We start from the raw sequence: 20722 nt of genomic DNA, 5'->3' as shown, positions 1-20722 counted from the left end.
ATTAGTGTTTTCATATAGACTAACAAATACGAATGGGACAATAATACTTCTTTACTGTAGGCATCAGGGTATAGCAAAGAGCTTTTGATATGTGCAGGTTGCAATTTTCCTAGAACTCCATTTCACTCTATATGTTTTTTAATAGTTCCCATAAGGAACTATTCAAGGCTGGTGCAATCAAAGCCTTATTTGAGACTTCTCTCTCCTTCTATGGTGTGATATACTATTCTCAGCCTGTGCGTGGGATCATCTTTTGCCATAGCTTAATATCTCAGACACTATCTCAAACAGGGTGGAATCCTTGCATCTTTGGTCATAATGTATTGTTCTAAGGCCTGGTGAGATTATGTCCTTGTCAGGAGCATGATTAGTTTTTTCTTATTTGGTGTAGTCTTTGATCTTTTTAATTTCCTGGAAATGTCATCTCCACAGACAGCTTTCTATGAGTTGGGCCCAGAACTGGAGAAAAAGGAAAACAGGCTAGATTTCTATTGGAAAATTTCACAGTTCTTTTATTCATCCCAAGATTCTCTCAAAATATAGGCTCTTCTTTTAACACCAATATTATTCTGGTGATATTGTATAGCTATGAGTTAGGAAATACTATGTTCTTACAATAAATTACCAAAAAGACAATGGAGAGTATATGGTAGCTGTGAGAATTCTATAACATGCTACAAATGAGGCATTATTCAGAAGAAGCAAGTTACAGAAATGTATTACTGGGGAAAAAACAGAGATGGGGCGATCGCAGAGGGAGAGAAATGGGATAATCGGAGGCCAGCGTGCATGCATTGTATTCTTATAATTTTAAGAGAATGAGGAGGCCTTCAATACGTTGAGAACAGGTACTAGAACAGTTTTTTTGTCTTTCTAGCTCTAGCACTGAGTGCAGTGCCTGGTATATAACAGGTGCAGGATAAATAATTCTTGAGCGATTGACTGGGGTCACTTTCTATGAAATGATTTGTGAAAAGATATGGTCAAGAGCCCCAAAAGCTGTGTAAGCATGAATGGACAGACTTCAATCTGCATCATTGGAGGAAATTCTCACATGATGGAATCACAGATTATTAGTGTTTTCATATAGATTAACCAATATGAATGGGATAATAATACTTCTATACTAGAATTATGGCAGTTTTAAATTAGCTTCTTTAAAAATTAAAGTTATTTTTAAAAGAGTACATACATTACAGAATATATCCTTTTCCCATCTCCTATTCAGTAAGCCTTTCCTTGTAACAAAAAAGAATTAACAAAAGAAAAAAAGTAGTCCAACAAGTTATATACGCATGAACTAAGGATAACAGTATGTGGATATTCTATACCCATCATCTCCCACATCTTCAAAGAAGGGAAGGAAATGCAGTTTCTTAACTCTTTTTCAGGGGCAAGATTTTTGATTAGTATAATTACAGTGTTTAGTTTCTTTTCCTTTTTCTATTGCTGTGGTTTTATATATTTTTCCTAGATCTGCTTACTTAACTCTACGTCAGTTCATATGTCTTCCTATATTTTTATGAACACTTCATATGTGTATTCTTATGGCTCAATACTTTCCTGTTACATTTGTGTGTCATAATTTGTTTAGCTATTTTACAAACAATGGCACCTACTTTTTTATTTGCTATGCAAAAATTGCTGCTATGTATATTTTGATGTTCGTGGGACCTTTGTCTTTGACTTCCTCATGGTTTATGCCTTAGCAGTGAGATCTCTAAGTTCAAAGTATGGACATTTTTAATACTTAAGAGCATAATTCCAAATTGCTTTCCTGAATGGTTAGACCAATTTACAGTTCCACTAATAGTGTGTTATTGTTTCTGTCGTGTTGTGGCTTTCTCTAACATTTACTATTTTCACATTTTTCCACTGTTGCCAATTTACTGAGTACGAAATGAAACTCCAGAGTTAAGCTACTTCTTGCAGTTTCTTTTCATTTGTGTAATAAATAATTTAGGATAGATATTTATTTTGACTTGTGTATTCATTAAATAATCTTACTTTATTTCAGTTACTAATGTATCAGTCATTTAGCTATTGCTCATGAAATAGTTTTTCTTGGTTCAAGGTACCAGATTGACAAGAATGATGAGGAGAACCACAGATAAGTATAAATCTATAACCCCTTTTATTAGGGGTGTGCACAATTGTTGTTCCTGGAAAAATTTTCTTGTGGGTGATTTATGTTCCTTCTATTCCTTCTCTCTTCTTTCCTTCCACTTTTTCTACCACTTAATAAAATGCTTCCCCAGTGATCTTGCAAAATGTGGGTCCTTATTAGAGACCACTTTGCATATCTACTTTGGGCAATTATGGGACTCCAGTGGGTGTTGGGATTCAGTTTGCATTGGTGCCCTTGTGATCTATGAGAGAAAATATGAAGAAGAATTTGTTGCTGTCACCATTTCACCTAGATTACTGCCAGGCTAGAGAGATAGGCTCTAATTCTCTGGGAACTCACCATTCTCTGTTTTGTAATATTAGAAAAAGAAGATAATCTAACTCAACTCCTATAATTTTACGGATGACAATGCTGAGATCAAAGAGATGAAGTGGCCTGTTCAAGGTCAAGTAATTGTTTGGCAGTTCTTAGTAAATATAGGATAAGGATCTGAATCTATTGTTTCCTTGTATATTCCTTGTCCCCACTACATTATAATATATTATCTCTCAAGAAAAAAAATACGAGGAATGCTCTCTAGATACCTGAGGTCTAGACTCTGTTGGGTGGCAGTGATCATTCCTTCACAGCAAATTCGGTAGAGGATACTGCTGTTATACTGTACCAAAGAAATTCACTGCATCTTAGTCAATTCATTTTCCAATTTTACTTCAATTTATTTTAAAAATAAAGGTGAAGCTTTAAGGTTTTCTAACCTGCCCCCTTGTCTTATCACTGCTTTTTGTCATAGGGGCAGCTAGGTGGTGCAGTGGATAGAGCACCAGTGCAGGAGTCAGGAAGACCTGAGTTCAAATCTCACCTCAGACATTTGACAGTCACTAGCTGTGTGACCTTGGGCAAGTCATTTAACCCCAATTGCCTCATCCTGGGTTATCTCCAGTCATCTTGATGAATATCTGGTCACTGGATTCAGGTGGCTCTGGAGGAGAAGTGAGGCTGGTGACCTGCACAGCCCTCCCTCACTCAAAACAAAGTCAAGTGCAAGTCATGTCATTATTTCTCTGATGGCATGGTCTTCTTTGGCAGCGAAGGATGAACACACATATGCTTTTGCCATGTTGTTTCTTCGACCATTCCTTTCCTCAGTTTCTTCTACGTGCTGGTGAATACCACTAGAGGAATCAAACACCATGAAAGGTTTCTTTATGAATTGCTATTATTTAATCTCAGTAGGCTTCCATTTCTACAGAGTATTCTCTTTTTTCTTCCTTGATTTAATTCTTTATCACGTTCCATACAGTTTCCTTTCTAAACCTTTTCTTTCCTCAAGTCTCCTATCTGACTCCTCCCTCTTTGCTCTATGCAGAGAAACTTACCTCAGATGTATTGTGGACTATTTAGCATGAGGTTAAGTTTTCTCTCTATTATACAATTCAGAATTACAGCATATCCCCTTCTCCCTTTTGTTCCTCTACTCTCTAACAAAGAGATGGCCCTTCTCCAGTGGAGAGGCTAATCTCTTTACTGTGGGGATAAGAGCTATAGTTCTTCTACAGAAATCTTCAGTATCATTTGCTTTTAGAAATTATTATATTTTGAACAAGATAGTAGCAAACCATTCAAAAGAGCGATGATAGTTTCAAGAACTTAAAAGAACTTTTAAGTAATTGTGATAATATTAAATTCTGAGTATACCAAGGATGAAAAACCAAGTTCCTTCTAAGAGGAATGCTTTCAAGATGATCTAATCATATTACGTGTAGTTAATTTTTTCCAATAAAATTTCTTACAGTTATATCTTCTTCAATATTTTCTGAGAACTTGCTCTTTCAATCGTCTCCTTTCTCTTACTATCAGTCTTTTATCCAATGATTCCTTCTTCTGCCTACAAACATGCCTGAGTGTCTTCTATCCTTAAAAATTCCTAACTGTTCCATAAGATATCATCCTATTTCCTTTCTTTCAGAGTTAAACTCAGAACAATTTACCTCTTCTTGTTTCTACTTCTTCACCTCCTACTCTATTTCTAGCTCCTTGCAATCTGTATTCTGACCTTACTGTTAGTTTGGAAATACTTTCTCCAAGGTTACCAATGACCTTGAAAAATTTTTATTGATATGTTTTGTTTTCATGTGGTCTTCATTTCCAAATATATCTCTCGGTTTTTCCCTCTCCAGAGAACTATCTTTTGTAATGAAAAATAAAAGAGAAAAAAATTATTTAAGCTGAACTAAAATCCATTTTGACAATGCATGCAATGTTCCACACCCATAGTCCTCCACTTCTGTAAATAAAGGAGCTGCATTTTTATTCTATTTGTCAGTACATTGACCATTATAAATGACTATTATAATTGACCATTATAATTACACAAAATTCAGTTTATTTTTCATCATTCTTATTATTTACATTATTATTACCTATATCGACTATTTCCACTTTTTACATCTTTCCCAATTTTCTGAGTATGAGATGAAACCTTGGTTTTTTAAATTTACATTTCTCATACTACTAGTGATTAGGCACAATTTTGATATGTTTGGATTAATCAGTCTGTGAGTATTTATTAAGTATATACTATGTGTCAGGTAATAAGCTAAATGCTAGGGATACCAAGACAAAAGTGAAATAGGGAATCTTTCAGCATTAATAGCTGGAGGGACCAGGAAAGATCTCATGTAGAAGTTGGTGCTTAAAGGAAAACAGGGATTCCAGGAGGTATAAGTGAAGTGGTATACCTACCAATATAGGTAGAATTGTAGGAATATAGGCAATATTGCTGGCGTTATAAATTGTTCCACCCATTTGGAATTTATATTAAGAAAGTGATGAAAATGATCCAGGGTTCCAACTGCTAAGCATATGCCCCAAGAAGGTCAAAGATATAAGAAAATATCTTATATACATCAAAATAGCTATAGCAGGACTTTTATAGTCATAAAAAGCTAGAAATAAAGTAGAAATCTTTCAGCTGGATAATGCTATGTATGAGGGACAATGAAGGCAAGGTAAAAGGAGATGGAGTGTGATGTATGAGAAACAGCAAGATGGCCAGTTTGGCTAGATTATGGAGTATGTAGAAGGGAATGATATATAATAAGGTTGGAAAGGTAGGAGAGGGTAAGATTGTGAAAAGCTTTAAGTGATAGAAGAGTTTATACTTGATCCTGGAGATAATTGGGATAATTGTTGTCTATTCTTTACAATTCTTTTGTAAACAGTTTATTCAGGGACATCGACAGGAAAAACACATAAGGAGAAACATTGCTTTGCCATTTAGTAATTTTTCTAAGTCACTGGTGGGATAGGCCTTTTCTTGAGTAACATTGCACGCACAGCTCATAGTTTCGTTTAACTATGCAAGCCCGTTACCACAACAAGGTAGTGATCCAGAAGGGGATGTATCAATAAGCAGATAGCTATTAGTAAAAAAAAAAAAAAATTTCCCTTTTCTTTGCAGAATTGAAAACCATCCTCCTCCCCCCCCCCCCCCCCAAGGCTGGTCTTGGGACTGCAGCCATATGGACAAAGATATTGAGCCAGGATCATCTCCTACAAGCCTTACAGAGCTGTCTGAGGACAAATATAGAAGGATTTCTCAGGCCTATTTTATTTCCATTTAAAAACAAAAGAAAACCAGTAGCACCATGATGTGGGGGAAAAGTTGCCACTGACTCAGAGAAGCTTGGGCTAGTAAGTTTGCTCCCTGAATTTCACAACTGGTTGTGAAGGTAGAGAGTGGTGGGTTTTGGGACAGAGGACTCTGGGCAGACTCAGTAGCCCGGCTGGAGGGCATCATTTTTAACTGCCTAGTTTCCACAGTGATTGTACCATAGCAAACTAGCAACACTACTGGTGTCTGAACTTGCTCACAAACTCCTCCTGGTGGTTAGATTTAGATAGAACTTGCTTCCTGTTACTTAAAGCAACATTTGTTGATTTATTTACTTGACTCATCTGAACAAAATGGGGAGAAACTCACACCCCGTTGACTTAAGGTTTATCTTGTGTGTCAAATTGCAGGACAAATATGGAATCAGCACAGGATACACTATTTGGTGTGAGACAGTTACTTCTTGGAAATTGTCAAGTATCCCTGAAGCAAGTGATATGGATTGTGTATTGTTGGCCTTGAGGCGCCTTTCATTGAATGATAATATACTAGCAAGAAGTAACAAAGGAAAGCAGGTCAGTTCAGAACTGGGACTGTATCTTCCTTGTTGCTTCACACCTTGGTCGCTGTTCCTTTAACATATTTCAGAGTGCAGAAAGTAGATGCCAGTGTTGCTGATAACGTTCATTTACTAGGGTTGCTCAGTCATGCCTGCCTATTTGTGAACCCATTTGAAATTTTCTTGGCAAAGATACTGGAGTGGTTTACCATTTCTTTTTCCAGCTCATTTTACAGATGAAGAACTGAAGAAAACAGAGTTAAGTGACTTACCCAGAATCACACAGCTAGTAAATATCTGAGGCCAGATTTGAACTCAGAGAAACGAGTCTTCCTGACTCCAGACCTGGAACTCTATCCATTGTACTGCCTAATTGCCTCAGTACTAGTAGCACTGGGCAACAGGGAGGCCAAATTTCAACTGACCCTGTGTGTTTCTTTTTTTTTTTTTTAAATTTTATTGAATTTTTTGTTTTTATATCACCTAGATTTCCCTCATGTGCCCCTGTCCCTCCTGGAAAAGCATTCATTACAACAAATATTTAAAAAAAAAAGAGGAAGAAGAAAAAAACACTCAGCAAAATTGATCAATATGTCAAAAATTGGGCATTATATACAATAGTTCATACCTGTGGATCTTCACTTCTGCAATTGAATGGGGTCGGGAGGTACCTTCTCATATTTCTTCTTTGAGGCTAAGCTTATTCTTAGTAATTTTGTAATATTAATTTTTTATTATTGCATGGTGGTGGTTTTTTTCCCACTTGATCATAGTAACTGTGTATGTAATTTTATTGGATCTATTTACTTCACTTTGTATCAATTCATTTTCTCTGTATTCATCATATTCATATATTCTTACAGCACAGTAATATTTCCATTACTTTCGTAACTATATATCTTTCAATAAATATCTCTGTTGTAATAACTGTTGTTCTCATAGAGACATTGCCAACTCCTTGTAATTTGAACCCAAGTTCCATCCGGCTAATGCAAAGTGGTGTTTGAAAAAATGAGAAAGATTAAGTCTTTTTTAAAAAGTGAGTTGGAGACCCTAATATGTGTCAGTGGAATGAAATGGGAGGTCAAAAGGCTAATATTCCAGATTTCATTGAGAAAGCCATAGTTTTTAGATAGTCCTGATATACTTTCTTCTTGTCAAATAACATATTGAATAACATATGCTTCAATTTCAGGTTCTGCATTTGGGTAGGAAATTGATAAGCTGGAGTGTATATAGTGGACTGTGACCAGGATAATTAGGGGACTGGCAGATGATGATGTAACATATCATCACTGCTTGTAGCAATTAAGGATGAAGACATGGCTTGCAGTTGACTTTGATTTGAGTGAGGGAGGACTGTGCAAGGTCACCAACCTCACTTTCTTCTCCTGAGTCATCTGTGTCCAGTGGCCTGATATTCATTAGAATGGCTGGAGGTGGCCCAGGATGCAATGGGAGACCTTGGCCCTTTCAGGCTAAGGTCTTAGAGCATTCTCACTTTGAGTGAGATAGATCCATTTGATGAATGGGTTTATAACCAAGACTTCAAGTAACAATAACTAGCATTTATATAACATTTAAGATTTGAAAAGCACTTTATAAATAACATTTCATTTGATGCTTACATCAACCCTTGGAGGTGGATGCTATTATTCTCATTTTACAAATGAGAAAACTGAGGCAGAAAGAAGTTGTTACTTACTCAGGGTCACATAATTAATAAGAATCTGCAGCTAGATTTGAACTCAGGACTTCTTGATTCCAGGCCCAGCACTTTATCTAAGGCACCATATAGTTGATTAATATTTGAGGGACTATGTTAATTGGGAAATTAGTATTATTCTACATGGTTCCAGAAGGCAGAATTAGGGCCAAAGGGTGGAATTTTTTTGCCTTGATATGAGGAAAATATCCTATTCATTAGAGCTATTAAAATAGAATTGAAGGATTCATTTTTAACCAGTTTTCCATCACTGGAGGTATTTAAGTAGAGAAGGAGAAGTTGATTGAGTTACAGAAGGAAATAGATAATAAAACTATATAAAACTAGTGGGGGCCCTCAACTATCCCCTCTTAGAACTAGATAAATCCAACAAAAAATAAAAAAGAAAGAAGTCAAGGAGGTGAATAAAATTCTAGAAGTTAGATATGCTAGATCTGTGAAGAAAACTGAATGGGGATAGAAAGGAATATACTATTTTCTCAGGAGTAAAAGGCACTTACAAAAAAAACCTGACCATGTATTAGGACATAAAAACCTCACAACCAAATGCTGAAAAGTAGAAATTGTAAATATATCCTTTTAAAATTACATTCAGTGATGGGCAATAGGAAGATAGATTAAAATTAATTGGAAGCTAAATAATCTAATCCTAAAAAATAAGTAGGTCAAAAAACAAATCAAAGAAACTACTGGTAATTTCATTTAAAAAGACAGCAATACCAACATTTATGGGATGCAGCTAAAGCAGTACTTAGGGGAAAATTATCCCTTTAAGTGCTTATATCAATGAAATAGTGAAAGAACAGATCAATGAGTTGGGTATGTAATTTAAAAAAAAAAACCATAAAAATAACAAATTAAAAATCCCCAATTAAACACCAAATTGGAAATCCTGAAAATCAAAGGAGAGATGAATAAAAACTAAAAGCTGATTTTATGAAAAAAATTAAATAAACTATTGCTTAATTCATTTTAAAAAAGGAAAGAAGAAAACCAAATTGCTAGTATCAAAAATAAAAGGAGTAAATTCACCCCCAATGAAGAGGTAAGGGAAACAATTGTTAGGAACTATTTTGCCCAATTACATGCCAATAAATTTGACAATCTAAATGAAATGGATGAATGGCTACAAAAATACAAATTACCCAGATTAAATAGAAGAAGAAATAGAACACTTAAATAACCCAATCTTAGAGAAAGAAATTGAAAAATCATCAATAAATTTCTAAGAAAATCCCCCCAAGGTCAGATGAATTTACAAGTGAATTCTACCAAACATTTAAAGCAAAATTAATTGCAATACCATATAAACTATTTGAGAAAATAGACAAAAGAGTGCTACTAAATTCCTTTTATGTTACAAATATGGTGCTGATATCAAAATCAGGAAGAGCCAAAACAGAGAAAGAAAATAATAGACCAATTCACCTAATGAATGTTGATACAAAAACTTTAAATAGAACATTAGCTAGGAGATTACAGCAACATATCAGAAGGATCATACACTACGACCAGGTGGGATTTATACCAAAAATGCGATGCTGGTTCAATATTAGGAAAACTATCAGCATAATTGACTATAATAATAATAAAACCAATAGAAACTATTATCTTAATAGATGCAGAAAAAGCGTTTGATGAAATACAACACCCATTTCTATTAAGAATGTTAAAGAGCATAGGAATAAAGGGAGCTTTCCTTAAAATGTTAAGCAATATTTATCTAAAACCATCAACTTGCATTATCTGTAATGGGGATAAGCTAGAAGCCTTCCCAATAAGAACAGGGGTCAAGGAAAAATGCTCATTATCACCTCTGTTTTTCAAAATTGTGCTAGAAATGTTAGCTATAGCAATAAGAGAAGAAAAATAAATTAGAATTGGCAGGGAGGAAACAAAACTGTCACTCTTTGCAAATGATATGATGGTATACGTAGAGAATCAATAAAAAAACTGCTTGAAATAATTTTAGCAAATTGAAGGATACAAAATAAACCCACATAAATCAACAGCATTTTAAAATATTGTCAACAAATTCCAGCAGCAAGAGAAATTCTATTTAAAAGAAGTATAGACAATATAAAATACGTGGGAGTCCACCTGCCAAGACAAACCCAGGAACTATATGAATATACGTACAAAATACTTTTCACAAAAATAAAGTCAGATCTAAACAACTGGAAAAGTATTAATTGCTTATGAGTAAATTAACATTTCTACCTAAATTAATCTCTTTATTCAGTGCTCCAGACTACCAAAATTTATTTTATAGATCTAGAAAAAATAACAACAATTTATCTTGAGGAACAAAAGGTCAAGGATACCAAGGGACTCAATGAAAAAAATGTGAATGAAGGTATTTTAGCAGTATCAGATCTCAAACTGTATTATAAAGTGCTCATTATAAAAACAATTTGGTACTGTCTAAGAAATAGAGCGGTGGATCAGTGAATAGATTAGGTGCACATCACATTATAGTAAATGACCATAGTAATCTAGTATATGATAAATCTAAAGATTTATCTTTTGTTTTGGGACAAAAACTCATTATTTCACAAAAATTGCTGGGAAAACTGGAAAATGGTATGGCAGAAACTAGGCATAGACTACCATTTCACACCATACCAAGAGAAGGTCGGTATGGATACTTGATTTACATGTATAGGGTGATACCATAAGCAAATTAGGAGAGCATGGAATAGTTTGTCAGATCTATGGAGAAGGGAAGAATTTAGAACCAAGAAAATATAGAGAGCATTACAAAATGCAAAATAAATAATTTTGATTATGTAAAATTAAAAAAAATTTTGTACATACCAAACCAATGTAACCAAAATTACAAGGAAAGCAGCAAACTGGAAAAAATTTGTAACAAAAATCTCTGATCAGGGCTTCATTTCTCAAATGTATAGAGAACTGTGTAAAATTTATAAAAACATGTAAGTCATTCCCCAACTGATAAATTGTCAAAGGATATGAACAGGCAGTTTTCAGATGAAGAAATTATTCTCTAAATAACTATTGATTAGAATAATGCAAATTAAAACAGCTCAGAGGTATCACCTCATACCTATCGATTGGCTAATATGGCAAAAAAGGAAGATGATAAATGGTGGAGGGGATGTGAGAAAACTGGGACACTAATGTATTATTGGTGGAAAGTGAACTGATCCAGTCATTCTGGAGAGCAATTTGGAACTATGCCCAAAGGGCTATGAAACTGTGCATACTTTTTGATCCAGCAATACCACTGCTAGATCTATATCCCAAAGAAATTTTTTACAAAAGGAAAAGGAACTATTTGTACAAAAATATAACAGCTCTTTTTGTGTTGACCAAGTATTGGAAATCAAGTGAATGCCCATCAATTGGGGGAATGGTCAAACAAGCTGTGGCTTATGATTGTAATGGAATACTATTGTGCTTTAAGAAATGACAAGCAGGATGATTTCATAAAAACCTGAAAAGACTTACTTGAATTGATACAGAGCAAAGTGAGCAGAATCAGAACTTTGTGCATAGTAACAGCAATATTGTACCATGAAGAACTGTGAATGACTTAGTTCTTCTCAGCAATACAATGATCTAAGACAATCCCAAAGGACTAACAATAAAACATACTCTTTGCTTCCAGAGTAATAACTAATACTCTCTGAATACGGATTGAAGCATACTATGCTTTGCTTTCTTTCATTCTGTTTTTAAAAAATTGAGTCTTCTTGTACAAAATGACTAATATGAAAATGTTTTACATTATTGTACATGTGAACTATATTGGATTGCTTACTGTCCCAGGGAGGTAGGAGGGATAAAATTTGGAACTCAAAACTTAAAAAAGTTAAAAAATTATTTTAACATGTAATTACAGAAAAAATAAAATATTATGTATAAGAAACTAGAAATGGGATCTCCTGCCTACCTCTCCCTTAGATCAAACTTTGGTTCCAGGAGAAAATAAAGGAAAGCATCAGAGGAAATTGCTCCTTCTTCTGTACATTTACAATCTTCTAGTATGTTTATAATTTTTGGTGTGCAGTTAAGAGTCTGAGTAAGAAAAAGGGAGATAATGTGAATTTCACAGTCTAGAGTATAAAATATAGATTCCCTGCAGAATCTAATGTTTGAGAGATCCTGTGAGAGCATCTGCCTTTATGTTCTGATTCAAGTCTTGATTTATTCAAGACAATAAATCCCACTGTCTTCTGTCACCTCCTATCTGTGGTAACATTAATGGGAGAGGACCTTCTATGGCTAAGTCATAGTCAGAAATTGCAATTCTTGGCTAAAAATTTCTTCTGAAATAGCTCAGAGGAGCTCCATTTTCGTGCAACTTTAGCTTAAATCAGAACAAATCTGTTACTATTTATATTACCATAGTTACTTCCCTTCCAGATCTCTTAGAGTGAAGAAACAATAAGACCCGGATGCCTTATTTGACAGAAGGAGGGTGAGTATTCATAATGATATAATAATAGCTAACATTTATATAATGCTTACTATGTGCCAAGCACTGTTAAGCACTTTAAAATTATTATCTCATTTGATCCTCATAACCCTGGGAAGTAGGTGCTATTGTTATCCTCATTTTATAGATGAAGAAACTGAGATAAACAAAGGTTAAAATGACTTGCCCATGGTCACACAGCTGGTAAATTTTCCGAGGCCATGTTTGAACTCTGGTCTTATTGTTTCCAAGACCAGCACTCTATCCACTGTGCCACAAACCCCCATCCATGGGATTCCAATACTTCGCAGGTAAATACTGCTTCAGCCTCTATATAATTTTCCACAAGGGGGAAGCCTCAATGGCAATTCTGGTTTCCAGGCAATCTTTCTGTGTGAACAAAAAGGAAGCCTTATAAAGAAAGAAGCTAGTCTGGTGGACCCAAAGTCTGGAAGTCCTAGATTCAAAATCTTATCTCTGAGACTTTTTCTCTATATGGTATTGGGTAAGTCATGTAATCTCACTGAGACTGAATTTTCTCATCTGTAAAGGGAAGGGGCTGGCTGCCTCAGTGGCATGTGCCTGTAGTCCCTGTGACAGGTGAGGATGAGGCTGGTGGATGACTTGAATGCAGGAGTTCTGTTTTGTGGTGGGGCTAAAGTCCATTTGGGTTTCTGCATTGTCTGGCACATATATGGGGAATTCCCAGGAATAGGGGGACACCAGGTTGACTAAGGAGAAGCAAATTGGCCTAGATTAGAAAAACAAAGTAGGCAGGTCAAAGCTTGTGTGGTGACTAATAGTGGGACTGGACCCTGAGAGGCTGCTGTACTTCACCCTGGGTGAAAGAAGATGCAGTTTCCAATTCCCCCTTACCCCCCAAAAAGGAGTTGGAATAGATGGTCTTTAAGGTCCTTTCTAGCTCTCAATCTGTGATCCTATAATCTCAGAGCTGCTACTTCAGTATCTTTAAGATGGGACAATTGTTTATGGTCCTTTCTCTAACAGAATCTAGAAGGGAATTGAGAAGCTATGTGTAATCTCACTGCATAGCAGGTTATAGATTAGGAAGGGCATCATTGCCTCTTCGTCTACTGTCTTAGAGCAGTCTTAGAGACAGCCAGCTGGTGCAGTGGACAAAGTGCTGGGCTTGTAGTCAGGAAGATCTAATTTCAAATCTAGCCTCAGGCTAATCAGTTTTATGACCCTGGGTGTCACTTAACCTCTTTGCCTCAGTTTTCTCAATCATAAAACAGGGATAACATTAGCACCTACTTCCCAAGATTGCAGTGAGAATTAAATGAATTATATTTGTAAGACTTAGCACAGTGCCTGGCCACAGTAGATGCTTGTTTCCTCCTTTCTCTCTCCCTTGTTTTCTTCTTGCCTACTTGCCCTTGCTTAATTTTGAAGACCGATTCAAAAGCTATTTATGGCAACTGTTTGGCTTATGTAAACTTTTAGAGAGTAATCAGAGTTCTTGGGCACCCTTGTGGCAGCAGTGGATTCAGGAAGGCACTGGGTTAAGGATCTTCAAGTTTGTTTCATTCATTAATTTATTCAAGAAACATTTATTAATTACCCGCTATGTGCCAGGCACTGTGGATAATACCTTGTCACTAGAGAACAGGATGTGAAGAGTTAATTCCTCTCTAATTTGACTATTCTTTCCAGTCCCCACAGATTCTGCTCACAAGAGAATGACCACAAGACATGATTCCCCTGTGAATGAATTTATCTTGTCAGGTCTAAGTGACCAACCAGAGCTCTAGCTCCTTCTCTTTTTTTCCTATTCCTAGGGATCTATGTGGTAACTATGGTTGGGAATTTAGGCTTGATGACTTTAAACAGGTGTAATCCATACCTTCATCCCCTCATGTATTATTTTCTTTTCAATATGTTTTTCATAGATCTCTGTTATTTCTCTGTCATCAACCCCCAAATGCTAATGAACTTTGTGTGGAGAAAAACATCATCTCCTATTCTTGGTGCATGGCTCAGCTGTCTTCCTTCTGTTTCTTTGTAAATTCTGAGTCCTTTCTTTTGTCAACCTTGGCCTATAACTAATGTGTTGCCATCTGTATTCTATTGCTTTATAATAGCATCACGTCCTCTCAGGTTTGCTCCCATCTAGTGTCTGGTGTGTATGTGATGGAGTTTACAGACTGTCCTTCTGTGATACTAACATCACTAGCCATTATATGTGTGACATTGCCCCACCTCCTCCCCCCATCCTGGAACTCTCCTGCACTAGCACCTACATCAACCAGTTGGTGGTTTTCATTATAACAAGCATAGACCTCTGAGGGATTAACTCCACCATTTTCCCTTCTTATATGTTAATCTTTTCCACTATCCTCTGCATTCTGAGTGAGAAAAAAAAATGCTGTGAGCAGAATAAGAAGCTAGGTAAAATAAGGAAGGAGATACAATTTTTCTAAAAAGATTCTTGCAGTCTGGTTTTCAGGTAAGTAATTGGGTCTGAGTAAAAAAAAAATTGGCTTCAGCAGACTAAGTAGCAGAGGTAAATGAGGTAAGCAAGACAAGTGAGGAAGTCACTTTTACATTGAAACTTTAATTTCTGGTCATCAAGACTGTATTCTCATCTGCGTTTTGTGTCTCTGTTTGGGATTTTCAGAATTAGGCTGTATTTGCCAGTTAGAAGAACTGAGAAGTAGGGTGAAGTCTTAATTAGCCAGGACAGTAAGACTCCCTTAGGCTATCTATATTTGAAATTTAAGGGTAATTTAAGGAGAAAATGTAAAAAATATCTTTGTCTTTTGATTGCAGCCAAAATCAAGAGACAGAGAGAAAAAGGGCAACTTTCCTCCAATTTATAAAAGTTTGAAGATTTGAAAGTAGAATTAGAGAAGAAATTTTTCTTTTGAGCACTTCCTTGAAGTAAAAATCCAGCCACTTTTTTTTTCTGGGTGTGGTACAGCAGCTGCTTGTATTTAGTTATAAGCTGATGAGATCTCAAGCCAAGCTGCCCATAGACAACATGGCTGTGAGAATCTGGCCATTAAGTGTTTCTATTGTGGAAGAAAAAAAAATCACATTACTCAAAACCCTTTTCAAGAGAAAATAGAAGTCAAAAGGGAAATGTTTTTAAGGGTTACTGTGCTTAAAATTGCAATATAAGTTTTTGTATTTTAAGATACTTTGATCAAGATTTTTCTATCATAGACTTAAATGCAATCACTAGAATTTCAACAATTTACATTTAAAATGTATATTACCATTGTAAAAGCTGTTTGTGTAAGCAATATTGGTAAAAATTGTGAGAGAAATACAACTCTCTTGATTTATGAATTGTTAAGTATTAACACTCTCCAGATTCTAAAAAAGTGAAGAGTAAGCAGAAAAGAGAAATGAATATGATTTAATTTGGGAAACTGCTTTGAGTTGAATTCTGGGCACAGCACAACTTTATTGTTAATTGGGCAATAAAGCTTTTTGTAAGCTCTTAATGGAGCTTAGAGAATCCAGGATCCCACTCCTGGGCTTCAACAGGCCTCCTAAGATATTTTATAATTACTAAAAATATCTTAATGGATTTTTAAAAACAGAAGTTTGTCCCACCAACTTCTTCTGGGACTAGGAATAGGCAGCACAGGTTTCTATCTCCTTTTGGAACAATGAGAAAGGTTTGGAGCTTGTTGATCTAGTAGATAAAACCTGAATTGCAGCTAATTAAGTGATAGGTTATGATTGTGATAAGTACATGAAGGAAGATAATTACCTGGGTTGAAATTAACTCACAGCCTGGGAAGGTTTAATAACAGTATGTGCAGTCTGGGAGACGGTTGAAATGTAAAGGAAAGTTGTGTAGTCTGTGTAATTGGTTTGAAAGATTTGGAAAGAGAAATAAAGACTGGAGGGAAAATATAGAAGATAAAGTTTGGGAACAAATGAGGGACGCACCCGGCATACATCAAGGCTATGTGTTCCAAGCTCCACTTTTCCCTGGATGGTTGTTTTGGGAGTTCATTTGCCAGCTTCAGATGGGCAAGTTTGACTTTTGTGTAAGTAATTAGCTACAAAAAGCCAATACAGACAAGACATATGTAGAAGGTTAGCAGAAATTTGACAAGCAAGGTGTTCCTAAGTATAGTAATTGGGGTAGAATATTGTTACTTTTAAAATCTTTTGCAGTGGATTAGCTGGAAATAGTGAATCCTATATATGAAATTCTTGAAATAAATAGCCCTTATATAAAATATAATATTAAATAATTGAAATTATAAATTAAAGTTCTATATGATACTTTTTGGAAAATGGATCTAGGTGTAATTGAACTTATTCTGGTCTCATTATAAGTGATATTTATTATTATTATTATCAAATACTACATGGATCAGAAAATTTGTTAGCTGTGTGATTTTAAGCCAAATTCACCTAGTTATGATGATTTGTAATGTGTTAAAGATAATGCTTAATATTAATTATTAAAAGAATGATGCAAATATGTTATTAAAAACTTTAAAAATATAGGAGATGGTTATAATGGTTTTCTTTATATTTGGCATAACAAGGACCCCTTAAAGCATCCTCATCTGTGAAAGGTAGAATTATAAAATCTTAGTAGACTTGCTGATAGTTTAAAGTAACATTGCATGTTTGCTTTTGTGGCAGGGTGGCACCCGAGTAGGGTGTCAGTATTTTAAGACTTCAAGATCTCACCACATACTCAGGATAAAGCATAGTGATTTGATTTTAGTTAAGAACGAGAAATTGCAATGAAAAAGATTCTTATTCCTATAGAGAAAAAAATAGTCTCTAGCCTTTGGACAATAAAAGTTTTAAAAATTTCTGCAGCTTTGGTTTACAAGTAAAGTTAGATAAACATCTGTAAGTCATGTCCACTTCCCTTTTGGGATAGTCTGTAGACAGCCTATATAATAAACATAATACTACATTGGATATGGCAAAAATATTGGTTATTATGATCTGCAACTGTTATTTGGACCTTAAATTTTCCTTGTATTGCTCAAATTGAGAATTATTTAACTCTCTGTGAAAACACAAAAGTTTCCATCTGAAGAAACTGGTCACACCCTGTCAGCAACTACTTAGAGCTTTCTTCTTGGGCCAAAAATCAGTAATGCAGAATCTTAGGTTAAGACATTCTAAATGCAATAATTTATCCTTTAATGATAACAGATGTGAATTCAAACTATTTGTAAAACCTTGTGTATTTACTAGTATTTTAAATTTGAAACTGTTTATTATATTGCGAAACTTGGTAACATCAACATAGAAAAATTGATTGTTTTGTAATTTGAATATTGTTAGCTCGTAACTTCAGTGTTAGAGAGTATTTTATTTTATGTGAATTTTAATGAATTAAATTTGTTTTTGTTTTTATCTGATAGGATATTTCACAGGGTTATATGTAGGAAGATCATAGATTAGTTTGTGTAAGTTATGTAAGTAAATTTCTTCAGAATGTTTCTGTGTAATTTAGAAATGCATTCCACTGAAATGTGGTACCTTAACTAGAAATGGGTTTTATTTTATGTTTCAAATACATAATATTGTTTATGATATTGTGGAATCACAACTACTTTCTAATCTAGATGTTGCTACATTACTGTTATGTATAATATTGTATATATTATGAGCTTAATTGTTAAAAAATGAAAAAAAGAAAAATATTTGGAAATTGTTAATATTCTGAAGTACTTTATTATAGTAAAGAGGAAACTAGCTGCTCCTGGTGAAACCCAGATCTCTCTGTTTCCTTTTGTCAAGCTGATCTTGAAAAGTGACACATTATATATTTTTATTGGAATTTCCCATCAGGGTTTGGTCTGGTGCCTTTCCTAGATTTGTTTGGAGTAGTTTGGGACAGCATGGAGCTTGCTATACTGCTTCCTGTGACTTTGCCATTTTTCCTCCCCCTTCATAGTTACTGATATTTCAAAAGCTTTTCATTCCACATAGCTTGGAGTTTATGACCATTCAGGAAAGACAACATCTATTAAAATATTATTCTTCAATTTTTATAGGTCAGTGTTATGTCTGAGTGATTATGGGCAACAGTTTTATCCCTGGTAATGCTCAAGTACGAGTATAGTGTATTTGTTGAATCATTAAGGATGTTTTGAAGTTTATATATGTAGTACAGGGATTTACTGTCATTTAACTTATGAAAATTAGTGAGCTTCTGGTGTATACTTTTACCCACTAAGCTGTTACATGGAAAGTATTCAATAGGTGTTAAATTTTTGTAGCCTGCATATGTACTTTAGTTGTTTTGTTTTGCTAACCATTTCCTTGTGTAATATCCATCAACAAATAAGCTTGAGATCCTTACCTTTATGGAATTTCTAGTGATACTGACTTGATCCAGAATTGCCAATAGATTTTATAACCAATCCCTCCTTACCCAGGAATAGTCATAAGATGAGCCACTTTCTTGCTATTATCCTTTTATGTTTAAGATCCTGTTTACCGTTGTTTAGATGGATGAATTAACTGCTTTTGGTGATCGAGTAAGAGAATTGGGATGCAAACTTATCTTCCATTGATCCATTGAAAGCATCATTGGGACAACTTCAGTAGAATGTTATTCCAACCTGCTTTAATTCTTCTTCTAGGTCTGTAGTTTGAAAACATTTTTGTCCTATGTAGTTTGTAGCCTATGAGCATTTTGTATGATAACATCTATTGTTGAGTTTTTAATGGATATAAGTCATATCGGGTGGATTGTGTATAGTAATTATGTTTGTGATAATGCTCTAGTGCCAGGACAGTTTATTTGTTGATTTCTCTAGGACATTTTGAGGTTTATACCTGTAGTGTGAGTATGATTAATCTATTATTTTATGAAAGAAAGTGGATTGCTGATGCATAATTCTAAATACTAATATTTAATTGCTGAATCTGCAATAGCACACATTCCATGAATTTATCGCTTGATCTGCATTAGTCAATAAGCATGGTCTTCTTAAGGATAATCTTTCTATAAATTTTGTTTGTACTGACTTGATCCTGAAAAACTCTTACAAAATTCTTTATTTCTATAAATAAATCTATAGCTCAGGAATTTGGAACTTCTTTAACGTTGTTAGTTAAATGTATGTGGAAGTCACACATAATGCTCCTTTTGATTTCTATATTGGATTTTAGCCATTTCCTTGGTTCCATCTAGAGATAAACTACTTTTGGTTAAATTTGCCAAATCCACTGGTATACGCCTGTTATTAGCTTTCACTGCATTTTTTTAAATGAAGTCTATTTGTCCTAAAAGTATTTCCCTACATTTTAATAGATTTATTATATACTCTCAAAATATCTAGTTATCTTTCTGTTTTTTGACGAGAATGTGCTAGTATTTCTATAGTGGCCTCAAGGTCCTAGTTCTATAGTTGTCATAAGTCTTTAGCATCCCTTAATATTGCATGAATTTATGTGTGGACACCATTTAGATCCATTGTCATTTTATTGTGCTGTAAGTGTACATTGACAGGTATTGCATCAGTGTTAACGTCTTTAAATGTAGTTTTCTGTTAAAATTTGACTTTAGGATGCTAGCTTTTTCCACAGTAATTTATGTATGATGTGTCTTACCAGGAGAAGATCAAAGAATTTATCAGTATTGATTTGACCCATTGGTTTATTTGATCTCAAACTTCAATCTCATAGCCTTCTCACAAAACCCTATAAAGTAGGTACTATTATTATCCCCATTTTAGAGGTGAGAACATTAAGACCGAGAGAGATTGAGTGATTTGTCCATGGTTACATAAATAGTAAGTGTCTGAGGAGGGATCTGAACTCCAGGTAAAGGATAGAATTCAGGGCCTGGAGTCAGGATGATCTAGGTTTAGGAGTCATTTGCATAGAGATAACTGTACCCATAGAAACTAATGAGATCCTCAAGTGAGATAGTACAGATGGAAAAGAGAAGTCTCAGGATAGTCTTGGAGGATACCCAAGTGTGTCATGGATATAGATCTATCAAGACATACTAAGACATACAAGTAGGAGGCAAGCCAATGATACTGTCCTTGAATGCTATCATTCTTGGCTTTACTTAGCTGTTGGCAGTGGTGTGTAAATGGTAATAGCACTGTTACTACTTACTTCTCCTCTTTTCACCTTTCCCCAAAATACTACTCTCATGTATATCAATTAGTGGTATGAATAATCTCAGTTTTGAGCTGTTTAGTACTGTCCTTGGCATAGTGCTGCCCCATTTTGTTGCCACCCTTTTCCTTGGAGGCTGACATATCAGTTATTCATTT

General features: G+C 34.9%; 1 pseudogene; it reads left to right on the top strand.

Annotated features, from left to right (window-relative positions):
• The first annotated feature begins 14170 nt into the window (after window positions 1-14170).
• LOC140507754 (olfactory receptor 8B8-like) lies at window positions 14171-14776 on the top strand (annotated as a pseudogene).
• Window positions 14777-20722: the final 5946 nt, after the last annotated feature.

The sequence above is a fragment of the Notamacropus eugenii genome, chromosome 5 (genome assembly GCF_028372415.1).
Source record: "Notamacropus eugenii isolate mMacEug1 chromosome 5, mMacEug1.pri_v2, whole genome shotgun sequence".
Taxonomy (NCBI): domain Eukaryota; kingdom Metazoa; phylum Chordata; class Mammalia; order Diprotodontia; family Macropodidae; genus Notamacropus; species Notamacropus eugenii.
Note: the sequence above shows the minus strand (reverse complement) of the source record. Positions and strands in the feature narration are given on the sequence as shown.